At 40.4% G+C, this 12,657-nt stretch overlaps 1 protein-coding gene and 1 long non-coding RNA gene across 3 annotated transcripts in view; both read left to right on the top strand.

Annotated features, from left to right (window-relative positions):
* Window positions 1-6,025, top strand: part of LOC308194068 — a 12,736-nt gene extending 6,711 nt beyond the window's left edge. Inside the window, exons 2-4 of the long non-coding RNA XR_013950229.1 lie at window positions 206-457; window positions 2,584-2,673; window positions 3,315-6,025. This is a non-coding gene — a long non-coding RNA (uncharacterized lncRNA). The remainder of the gene's footprint in view (window positions 1-205; window positions 458-2,583; window positions 2,674-3,314) is intronic.
* A 3,438-nt stretch (window positions 6,026-9,463) lies between these two features.
* The window catches only part of BMPR1B (bone morphogenetic protein receptor type 1B), a 261,476-nt gene continuing 258,282 nt past the window's right edge, over window positions 9,464-12,657 (top strand). Inside the window, exon 1 of one of the 2 annotated variants that reach the window (XM_080591065.1) lies at window positions 9,464-9,484. The gene's annotated coding sequence lies outside the window, so the exon portion shown is untranslated. The remainder of the gene's footprint in view (window positions 9,485-12,657) is intronic. The other variant, XM_080591072.1, reaches the window with a different exon arrangement.

The following is a 12,657-nucleotide window of genomic DNA, read 5'->3' as shown; positions in this document are numbered from 1 at the left end:
CTAATGGATGTAGTCCTTTATTTTGATGGGTTTTGAGACTGTAATTTGGGCTTTCATTCTTACTGTTGACATAATGGAAAGAAGTTACAGGTGGTAATGCTCATTGGGGTGCCAACTGTTGTGCTTTTCAGAAACTTGGAAAGAACTTCTAAGAAAACTGGCATTAAGTATTTTCCATCTCTCTCTCTCTCTTTTTTTTTTTTAGAATAATTTACAAAAGACAGCTGTCTGCTACTGCAACTAGTAAGCATTGCAGGAGCAAGAGCCATTAAAATGCCTAGGAACCTCCCTTCAAAAGCGCTCTGAAAAAGCTTGCTAAGCTCATACTAGACTCTGGAGGTACCTGACCTCTCTAGGTGCTCACCTGCTTGGCGTTAAGTTCTCCAGTTGTGTAGGTTTATACCTCTGAACATTTCACCCTAATCTTCACAGGACTGAGCAACCCGTCTTCTAACATGTAAGTGAAACATATCAGGTTCTTTAAATGGTGCATTCTTGAACTCACATCCTCAAGGACAGTAGATCTTACTGCATTGGGGGTCTTCAAAATGGAGCATAACAGCTGAGTGTGCAAGCTGATTCAGAGTATACAAATCTGAATGAAGTTGGGAGATTTTGCCATTGGTGTTGCACAGTAAAAGGCCCTGCTAGTGATTCTACCTAGTTGGAGGCTTCCTCAGAAAATGTATGATACATGCTGAAAGTATTAGGTTCCTCACAAAAGGAAGTCGTGGCTGCTACTGCCTTTTAAAACATAGCTGGAGGAAAAGACCTTCATTTCTGTAATAACATCCTAGTCAGATCATTCACCAAGTGAGAGGATTCCTTCCTTCCTTTCTTCCCTCCTTCCCTCCTTCCTTCCTTCCCTCCCTCCTTCCCTCCTTCCCTCCTTCCTTCCGAATCTAAAGTCAGAAAGGAAGTCAGAACCTAAAGTCTAAAGTCAGAAAGGAATCTGAAATCAGAATGTCTCCGATCTGAAAATCATCCTAGGGCCCATGCTATAGTTCTTTAGGTTTTGCTTTTGTTTAATTTGCCTCTGAGCAAAATAATAATTCTAGATTCATTGGCCTAGAGGAGAAGTATGACTTTACAGCCTAAAGAGCAGAGCTTCAACATGAGGAGAATGTGGGGTTCTCATCTCATTTTTTCCCCACATAATTTGTGGTATTTCACAGCAACCAGTCCTTGGACAAGTTCACAGGTGAGCCCTTCAATGTGCAGGTAGGCCTAGACCTTCTTTTTCCACTCTCCAGCTGGGTCATTGGATGAAGGGAGTCCTAGTTAAGATGACTACCTTTCAATTAATGGATTACAAGTGGGATGAGACCACTCCATCCCCTGACCTTCTTCCCTCTGTTGGTCCCCAGCTGTTTGCCCTTCTGCTCTGAGTCCCCAGACTCTCCCACTCCACGGTGAGGTACTGGTGCCAGGGACAACACAAGGCTTGATAGCCCAAAGTCCTTCACTGATCCCTAGTTATCTAGCTCAAGTGACAGAGGTCTCTCCTTGAATCATATCCTGAGATAAAAGAACCTTATGACGTATGGATGTAACCAAGGTGAGAAGAAAGGACCTTTCTTCCTGTCCATTGTGCATTTTGCAGAGGCAGGCATAAATTAACCCTTAGCTTTGCCTGTTTTTAGTGTACCAACTGTTCTTCAAACAGATGTTAGTGTGTGACAGATTGACTACAGACAGTTCTATAATCAACACTCACTAAATTATTTACAGGTTTCTCTTGTAGATCAACAGTTGGCAAGAAGTTTTCTAAACCTGGCTAATATTTTATATGCATTTTCTTGAGGATAATAAATGAAAGAACATCTGTGCTTAATACTTTTCCTCCTTTCAGAAATTCTCCACGTTCCACAGATGTGAAATGAGATCCTTCATAAGTGAGCAGTGCCTTTGAATTTCTGTAACAGATAAAGAGGTTAATAACCTGACAGTCACAAGAAAATAACTTGGAAGACAAGGCTTCTTTGGCTATTAGATGAAGTAATTACATTTAGTAACAGTGGTTGCTGTAGAAAAGATCCCAATGTATTGGTCATAATTTTTCCAGTAGAAAACCAGCATTACGGGGTCTAAATGTGATACAGGTACATACTGTGTTACATGCTTGGGTGTGCATGTAGCAACTATCAGAGGGTGTTGTAGGTCTCAGATGGTGATTCCCACTCTGGCTATCAAGGGTGCTCAGGGCTTTTATTGAAGATGACTCCAATTATTACGACCGTAAAGAGCAAATTAAACATGGGTTGGCAGCCAGGAGGGACAAATTGGGGAATTAATATTATAAACAATATAAACTTCAGTCAGCTAATGCATCACAAATAGAAAAGCAAAAAGAGACATTTAGATGGTGAATTCTGTGGTAGGGCATGGGTCTTGCTTTAAGACAGAAGGTATGTTGTAAAGGGCACTTTGAACAGTTTTGAGGGCCATATGCTAAGGTAACTTATTAATGACTGCTTTTTTCAATCTTATTTACAAGTAACAGTTGTTGATCCATAAAATGAACCAGGAAGAGCAATACGGCATAACACTTCCACAGCCTGATTTATGTTTCATCTACCATAGGTGAAAGACAACCTACCCAGTGCAACCTGTACCAGCTTCGCTATACATCGAGACTAATTTTTGGCACGGAGTAAGTCTGCATACTCAAATGTAAGAACATTTTGTTGATATTGCCCAAACACTCTTAGAGGGTTTTGTCTTAGCCAAAGTATGATTGGTTATAGCCTTTGATTCCGATAATGAACCTGCTCTGTAGTAATTTACAAGGAACTGGGAGAATGCCCTCTCTCTTTCTCTTGAGTTTCCTCTATATTATTCCACTGCAAAGACAAAACAGGATATTCTACTACTAAAGGCTAGATATCCTAGCACAGGACCTTCAAGCATGTGCTGAAGGGTCTCCTGACACACTCCCCAACCCATTTCCAAATCTGGCAAATTATTCCATTTGCTTCCTGCCAAGTTGTTGACTTCATGGGAGAATTTCCAGGACTCCTCACCTATATGACTGTAAGTAAACCAAGAAACAAGGTCTTTTACATAGCACAGACAGCTATCTGGCACAGGAGGAGGGGAAGGATGATGTACAGTTGGCAACTCAAGCTTCAGCACTTCTCATTTTCTAGTGAGAATACTAGTTGGGCAGATCAGGCAGGCAGATCATACTAGACGGACATTTTTCACTCAGCGTTTCTGGCCTTAGATCATCATCTGGCTGTCTTGAAATTGAGAAGGATTTTTATTTATTTATTTATTTATTTATTTATTTATTTATTTATTTATTTTACCAGATCAATGGCTCTGTAATTTGCTGTGATAAACTCCTGGACTTCTTCAACAGTTGTCAAATTGTGAGGACACCAGTAACTATGACACTGCAAGCTATACACCATAACAGCACAGAAGGAAACTCCTAGATTAAAGTCACCATGTGGCCAGAACTTTTTGGAGTATCATGCCCTTGGCTTCAAGAAACATTTTTAGGCATATTAGTAGCCCTGGATTTTCCATTTTGGCAGACAAAGCTGATGTTTTCATCAAAGATCTGTTCTGCATGTGTCAAAGACACTGTTTGGTCAATGTCAGGAGTTTTCACTATTTTTAACATTGTTGAACTCCAAGGTTTTTCCAGGCACAGTGAGGATATTTTCAGAAATTGTGCATATTTCAGATCACTGCATATGAGATTGTTTTTTTTTGTGTTGTCCCTTTGTGGTCGTCTTGAATCTACTTTTTCTGGGCTGAAAACTACTTATCTGCATGTATCACAGTACTAGGTGGTCTGTGCTCTTTTTATCAGCAATAGACAATCTCTGGGAATGAATAAGCTATCACAAGCGTATTTGGCAATAAAGAGCAAAGTCAGGGAAAACTTAGAGTTATGAACGTGTTTTATTTTTATTTTTGTCAACATTCATATTTACTGCTTCATAAAAACCTAATTCAGAATGCTAATTTATGCTAAATAAATAAATAAATAAATAATCCATTCAGACACTGTGCATTTGTCACTTGTGAGCCTAATGCTATCAATCCTGGCATTGTCCTGGCTTGTGCTCCAAGAAAAAAACAGCCTTTATCTTACAAAAAATGATTTAATGTACATAAAATATTACCATATTTTTTGGTGGGGGGAGGGTAGTGTTTGTAATGACATGCTATATTCCAGAGTTAGTACAGCAACCCATCACTTGATGGTTTCGTGCTCATTTTTAACAGATACAGCGAAAATAAAAACAATGTCTTACCATAACCTCAGCATTAGAAACAAACTTCCAGGTTGTATTGAATTCAAAGTAAGATTCCTGCTATGTATTTCTTATTTGTTAGCATATTTCTGTGTGAAAGATCAGAGCTCTTTTTGTCTTGGTCATAGGCTAACACACGCAGAGAACTGTAGTCACAGCTAGAGCTGGCCTCAGCATCCAGTTTGCCTGACTGGAGAAGCAAAGCTGTCGGCCTTTGTTGAAGATATCACCTTTAGCTGAAACCAAGTATTTTTGTTTCAGTTATGTGGCCAGAGAGGAGGATCAGAAAGCCTTTCTAATGTTTCCTGCATTCATGGACAGTTCTGGTGGCAAGTACTAGTAGATGGGATAAGGGACCAAATGTTAAAACAATTATTTTTTTTCCAGAAAAGGGCAAAAGAATATGCTGTCAGTTCTAGATTTTTGTTAATCTATCCTACTAAATTTTACTAAAAAATACTAACTGTGTGGTCTGACCTTTTATATATTATTGGTCAATGTTTTCTTATCCATTGCTCCCTAAGAAGAGCCTTGTAAGTTGAATAAAGCTCTTTTGCACACTGAAATTAGTCCACTGCAAGCAGAGAATAAAATGGGAATACTTCACAAACAGTGTTGGCTTACTAAATGTCAAGAAAGGAAAATATGGGTAACTGATCCAGGTCAGTAATCTATACCCCGTTCTGCAGAAAAAAAAATGAAATAAAATAAAAAATGTTGAGGTGTTAGATGTTGAAGGGCATCAGGACATCTGTGCATACATAGGGAAAGACACTTCTTCCCCATTTTTTTTCAAGCAATAAAACAAAGCTCTGAACCCTGAAAGCAATAAGCAATCAGTCCACACTAGTCTTTGTGTGTATATATTGCTCAGCAATCCTGCATAGAATGTGCAGTCCCCGGAGCAGAGGGACTGGAAGGCAGGAGCTTCAGAGGCAGGGTGGTAGCCCAAGCTAAGCAAAGAACTGTTTTGTTTGAGATTTTGCCCAAGGTCTGTAATTGAAAGAGAAAGCTTTGACCTGTAAGAAACCCAGGGTGTGGTGGAAAGTGCTTCCTGGGCTGGGGGAAACAGGCGAGCCGCCTACACGCAGGCTGTCAGCTGCCTCGGGCATGGATGAACAAATAAGTGGTCTCTGGCTGAAAAGTCATTATGATGGGAAATATTTTGGATGGATTCATGCTTAATGATTTTCAGGATTACTCAGGTGCTTTTGTTTTAAGGCTTCAGAAAAAAAATGTTATTAAGAGCTGTGGGAATAATCTGACGCAATAAAAGTTGCTGATGCTTTAGGAAAATCAAAATTTTACTTGGAAGATTTACCTTTTTAAAATCCTATAAGCACAAACTAGTGTATCAGAGTCCATTGATGGGGTTACAAGACATTTCCCGAAATGTGCAAGGCCTAACAAGTGGGTATAGTATGACTTGAAGGGCTCCTGAAGTGCAGCATCCTTGCTTGCTGGCAATATACTGCATCGCATGTGCAGCACAAGGCAGTGTGTGTATGGGAGCACACACTGATGTGTGTGCATCCATGAGTACTTTCTGCTGGACAAAAGTGCAGGTTTTATACTAACGAACATAAAAATTCCCGTCAGATAGGTAGGCACCAGGTCCTAATACTATGGTTGTCTCTACCTTTTGTGCTGAAGACCTTTTTCACTTCTATCAGAAAAGCTCAAGTCCTTTCTATAGGTCAGCATATGTGAGTTTCAATACACACACCAATTTCCTGAGGGAAACTTATGTTTTTGGTTTTTTTTTTCTTTTTTAAACTTGAAATACACCTGCAAATCCCTCCTCAGACAAGCAAGACCAAAATAGCCTAAAACTTAATTCAGCATGAGGCAGTCTCCCCTAAATGGGAGCATTTTGGCAGGACTGCAGTATTCCTGGACTCTTTTTTTTTTTTTTAAATTTTATTTTATTCCTGATAAAAAATGCAGGTTTTTGTGATACTCAGGCTCAGAAAATCTATCAATGTATATCTTGCCGAGAGTATCTTGTAGGTACAGAGAAAGAGGTCTATGCAAGAAGATTTTGTGTGGACTTCCCAGCATCGAGGAATTTTACAGTCTAAACAAGTTGTACACTCTCCTTATTATTTCACAATATATCATTAATTTCTTCTCACAGCTTAGCTATTTCTCTTCTGGCTGCTTGAATTCAACATTTTCATTTGTCCCGACAGCCATTCCCTTGTTCATTTCCTGGCTGGTACATTGTTTCTTAGTGTGTGTGCCCACAGGACAGGTGACATCCCCTTCCTGATACCCAGAGAAGAATATAATTTAAGGTTTTAAAATCCATCTAATCTAGACTTTTACAAAATGCCGATGCTTATAATGATTGTGCAGCATCCCCAGAAAATTTCTGCCACTATATCACTAATCATTAAGTTAGCTGCAGAAGCTATTTTATGAGTATTTCATCACCATTTTGATTGCAGTTAGATTTCTGTATGAGAGGTAAATGGGAAGTAGACAACAATTTACCTGACTAAATTTTTGCTATCTGGTTTTCTGTATTTCTGTCTTTACATCTGTGGCCACCAGAATCATCTGGGATGGGAACTTGCTGTTTATTAGGATTGCTTGTCTCCCCATCCACAGTTTCTGTTCATACTGCTCAGTCCATCTATGCTATTTGTAAGAAAATGAGGACCATTTATAGTCCAAAGTCTCTCTCATGAAGAGGGACAGAAGTAAGCTGTGCATGCATCCATATGTTACTTTTCACCACAGAGATTATCAATAAATTTTGAAGAGTACTTGACTCATTTATGTCCTCTTCTAACAAACAGTCATAGAAGTATAGAATCATGGAATCATTAAGGTCGAAAAAGACCTTCAAGATTATCTGGTCCAACCATCACCCTACTGCCAATGTCACCCACTAAACCATGTCCCTAAGCACCACGTCCAACCTTTCCTTAAACACCCCCAGGGACGGTGATTCCACCACCTCCCTGGGCAACCCACTCCAATGCCTGACTGCTCTTTGCGAGAAGAAATGTCTCCTAATTTCCAACCTAAACCTCCCTTGGCACAACTTGAGGCCATTACCTCTAGTCCTATCACTAGTTACCTGTGAGAAGAGGCTGACCCCCAGCTCCCCACACCTTCCTTTCAGGTAGCTGTAGAGAGCAATAAGGTCTCCCCTGAGCCTTCTCTTCTCCAGAGAAAACAACCCCAGCTCCCTCAGCTGCTCCTGACAGGACTTGTGTTTCAGGCCCTTCACCAGCTTCGTAGCCCTTCTCTGGGCACGCTCCAGGGCCTCGATGTCCTTCTTGTAGTGAGGGGCCCAAAGCTGAACATAGTACTCAAGGTGCTGCCTCACCAGAGCAGAGTACAGGGGGGCGATCACCTCCCTGGTCCTGCTGGCTACACTATTCCTGACACAGGCCAGGATGCCATTGGCCTTCTTGGCCACCTGGGCACACTGCTGGCTCGTGTTCAGGTGAGCATCAACCAACACCCCCAGATCCTTTTCCTTTGCGCAGCTTTCCAGCCACTCTGCCCCAGGCCTGTAGCTCTACATGGGATTATTGTGACCAAAGTGCAGGCCCCAGCACTTAGCCATGTTAACCTCAAACCATTGGCCTCTGCCCATAGACCCATCCTGTCCAGGTCCCTCTGCAGGGCCTTCCTACCCTCCGGCAGATCAATGCTTCACCCCAGCTTGGTGTTGTCTGCAAACTTACTAAGGATGCACTCAATTCCCTTCCATATGGAAACATCCTGCATCAGAAAGTATGTTTATTTAAAATAACATAATTTGTTAGCTGTTACCCACAGCTGTTGTCATCTGTTACCCACTTTTTGCAAGATTTTAAAACTTCACCGAAGTCCACTACATGTAGCCACCTCATGCTTCTGTTCTCCAAATTTGGAGATTATGGGAGATGTTTCAGGCTAGCCTACACGAGCACTGTGGTAGCACAAAAGTATCATCATTACAATTTGTAAAAGAGGTTGTTTTAATCCAGAGGACAATAGTAATACCTTAGAAACCATAAGCATCTGGTCCACAGAATACATCTTAAATATTACATTATCGCTAGTGGGAACTGTGAAATGAGAGTCCACTGTAATTGTCCTCAGCAGTATTTTCTTCTGGTAAGTGTTGCAAATGTTGGTAAGTGTAATGTATTTTTATTGCATTGTTTCATTTTCCAGGGGATTGGTTTAACTCTGATGAGTCTCATGTCTGCAAAGAGAGTATTCCATTAGGGAATCTGAAGACAGTAGTATCCATTATTCTGAACAGCAATGTTTCATGGTTAGGTGGCTTTATATTTACTAATTGGTAATATGTGACAGTATTTTGTTTAGCCAACTGATCCTGGGGGTAATCTTGTTGTTTACTTATGATTTAAGAAGGAATTAGAATTCTAAACAGCTGTAAAATGTACTCAAAAGTATTTGACCTTGACCATATCACAGCTTTTAGTTTAATTTTATTTTTCATTCCCTGTAAAAGAGGTTTGATGAACCACAGAAACTGGCCATGAGTTTTGCACCTGCTGTAATTTACTATTTGGAATTTGTCTTTTGTCTGTTGTAAAATACCCAAGCGTATTTATGCCAGTCTACACAGTACGTTCTGTTCCCTTAGCTGCTCCAGTATAAAGCGTCTGTTGCTTTTAAATCTGGTGACTTTCAGAACACTTCAACAGAATGTATTTTCTTGAAAATAAATAGAAAGTCAACAGTGTCTTGTATTAACTCGATGTCACTGGAGAAGCTGCCTGAGGACCAAGTATCATCAGCTGTCCCCATTCAGTGCAAATTAAGGGAGATAACTCATCCCTGGGACCTTGAGAGAGTTTCAACTTTTTGTTTACATTTATGGCACATGTTTTTCATATGCAAAATAATAAATTGGGGAGTGACCTCTAGTCTTACAGTAATCTTGTGAACTACCCACCTATACTAGTCTGACTACACTTTGTTGAGCCTTGAGCATGCTGATGAGCCTTAATTGCCCAGAGTAGGCCCGCCTGGGACTACCACCCCACTCACACCCTGCCCATGGGACCAGGGGTGTACTTACAGCTCAGGCCTGAGCATCCCTTCTTTCCCGTTGAGCTACATTGTTAGTGTCTTCAACCCTTATCTCTACCTCTGTCTCCTGTTGCTCCTGCCTGGACCTGGCTAATCCCCTGCTATGGCCGTGTAGGGAGGGACCTGGCTCTGCTTGTTGCGTTCAGGTACGCTGGGGGTGAGGGCATGGCTGGTGCTGGGGCGGCCCTTGGCTCCCACTTGCACAGTGCGGCTGTCTGGTGCTATGACCTTGCAGCTTTGTATCTTATGTCATAGTGGGGTAGAGCAAAAGTTTGAGAAAGAGCATAGGAGTGGAGTAACCAGAAGGATCTTATGCTCTAGAGAGGTGTTTGCCCACCTGGTGAGCACACGTGGTACTGGCCCTTCACTAGGACTTTGTACAGGTAGTGTGTAAGGTTTTAAGAGAATAAGCTTGTAGCAGAGTTGTGCTTGTCTCCAATGTGGGTGCACAGCGTATGAGATTTTTAAAATGCAATTCTGAAGTGTGGTCCCTTGCCTTTTCATTTCTCATGTTAATTTGGAGTAATGGGGGAGGAGGGAGGAAAGGGCAGCTTGGGAACTCACTGGCCCCAGCCTTGACAAGATGAGTGGCCAAACGCTGATTAATGTGGCTTCTTGTTTGAAATGTGATGGCATAACGAGTTAGGCACAAATTAGTTAGGCCTCAGAATTTTTTAATGTATGAATTGGGAGGTCAGGATCTTAATCTGGAATGAGGCTTTACCGCCTATTTCTGTCTTTTTGGTCAAACTGAATCTCTGATCCGTGTTTAAAACTACCCCCAAAGAAAGCATTTTGCATTCTAGACATAGAACCTTTACACGCTGCTTCCCTGTGTAAAAAGGAAGTTAATGTTACTAAGACAACCCCACCGTGCAATTTTGTGTGCAACTCTTGCATCTTTGCTTACTGCCTAATGCACTTTTAATTCTCTAAAGACTGCTGTTTATTGAGGCTGGTGATCTTTCTGTGTTCAGCTGGGTACAGGCCTTTAGAGAGATATCGTTGGCTTTTTTTATGTTCTTACTATAAATTTGTTTTTTATTCTTGTATAGGCTTTTTAGGTTTAGTTTTCTTTCATGTGAAATCTAAAGGCCTTTCATTCATATTTGCTCTTTGCTTTTGGTGTCTGGAAAAAGCTTAAGACATACTTGGTTCTAATAGCTTTACAGAATTAAACGCTGTTAATGAATTGAAATATTTGTAACTAACCCCATCCTGGTGCATTTAACTTCCATTTAGTAATAGCTGTGGCTTTAAAAAAAAAAAAAAAACTCCTCATCCATATTTCGTCACTAAACTTTAAAAGAATATAATAATCCATAGTTTACATGCTTGCTGAGTGACATTGGGTGTTAAGCAGGAGAGAAAGCTGAGGTTTGCTTCCAAAGAATTCCTGGGAATTGACTTTGAAACATGGTTTAAAGGGTAATTGCTTTTCCATCATAAAATTTTTAAAGGAGAGTGATTTTCCAGGTGTTTGATAAACACTTGGTTAAATAACGTGTCTAAAGGCAAATGCTCAATGAAAGCCTATGTTTGGAAAATAACAATTGCAAAGAGAGGAAAAAAAACAGCTACTCCAATGGCATACCACCTCACTCAGAAAGAATGTAAGGGCTTGTAATCAAAGAGTTATAGGAGTTGAGCATTTACCCGTTGCTGACTGCATCTGGCGGTGAGCTGAGATGCAATAGCAACCACTTTAGGTTTTATGGCTGAGATATTCATGCAGTAATTTATTTTTTGCTTTCTTTCTTTAATACTGTTCACTAAAAGCATTTAATATTGCGATATGTAGCTTTCCCTAATCCGGAGATAAAAAGTTAAAACCAGATGCACCTTGGAAAAATAAAGCTGCATATTTTCAAATGCTTTCTCTGTAATGTGCCACTGCCTTTACAGGGCATCTCAAAGGACTAGTAGTGTTCCTATGTCGTGGTAGTTGTAAGTACTGGAGGAATGCTGGGATTTTCAATAAGAGAGGCCTTAAACTTCCATTTAAGTAATCTTTTTTGTTTTGTTTTCAAATAATGGTTTGGGCTTTCTTCTGTTACTTTAAAAATTAAAATAGAATTCACATAGTATGGATTCATATCTCTGGATTTACAACCCTGTTTGCCTGTATTATTTAAAGCATTGAGGTGTTAACAATGAACAATTAGATTTTTTTTAAACAAAAACACACACAAAACAAACAAAAAACCCTAAATACTGTAGTTGCAGGGTAGAAGACATTTTTTTCCTCTAGAGCACCTTCCTAAACTTAATTTTTTCTCCAAGAAGTATACTTGTTCTCAGCAGTAAAACTAAAGTCTGTGGGAGTCAGTGAAGGGCACAACAAAGTCAACAGGGCAATCTTTTCTTGTGCTCAATACTTGTACCTGCTGGGCTTTACCTCTTGGGAGGAGTGCTTTCTCAAATGGGTCCAGTGAAGCATACTCATGCCAGCCCTTTTGGCTGCTTCCTTTCCACTTGAATTCCCCAAAGAGGGCTTCAGTGGGACTTGGATGCTGCTCTCAACTTTCTGTCTGGTACCTAACTGATAATGTGATTGCTCCGACATAGAATATACTGTCTACGAAGGTCTGAGCAGAAAGGGTTTTGTAGGATGCCTTTCAGTATTGTAAAATGTTCTCCAGAATTGGCAGGAGCTGGTGCTCTACCGTATAACTGCTTTTTCACCCAGGGAACTGGAAGTTAAATATAGAGATCTTATATATTCTATCCATATGATGGATGGAGATAAAAGGGACGTTTCCTTGTGTGCTGCTGCTTTTATTGTTACAATAACAGTAATAGGAAAAGGTTTAAAGGATTTCTATAAATCTAATGCAGAAATAGCTGTATTTTACTAGTGGTAGATCTCTCTCTGTACTATGCTCCTGTGAAGGCAGAATTCCACCTAATTGCTTATAGGTAGTGTGCATGAACATTTGCCAGTTTTGATTAAAAAAAAAAAAAAGTCTTCACAAAATTTGTCTTAAACAAAACAGAATGAATATCAGATTTAGGTGATGCTACCATATTGGAGGCAGGGGAAGAGAGAAATGTTTCCCTGATGCGCATCTTCTCCCAGACCCAGGGGAAGATATTAGATGTGGCCATTAGGATCTGGGGAAAGCTGTGCAAGGTGAAACAGATCCTTCAGAACGAAGGAGAGCAGAGGATGAACGCATCTAGACCGAAGAGCATGCAAGGAAATGACTTACTGCTGGAAAAGTGGTTCCTAGAGGGGCAGCTCCTTCCCTCTTCTTCTGCTCTGATTCCAGTGCAGTGCCACAACATACAAAGATACAATATGCTGTAATCTGTGCAC

This window comes from Anser brachyrhynchus (genome assembly GCF_964034855.1).
Source record: "Anser brachyrhynchus genome assembly, chromosome: 4".
Lineage (NCBI taxonomy): Eukaryota > Metazoa > Chordata > Aves > Anseriformes > Anatidae > Anser > Anser brachyrhynchus.
This window is presented reverse-complemented; position numbering and strand designations above follow the sequence as displayed.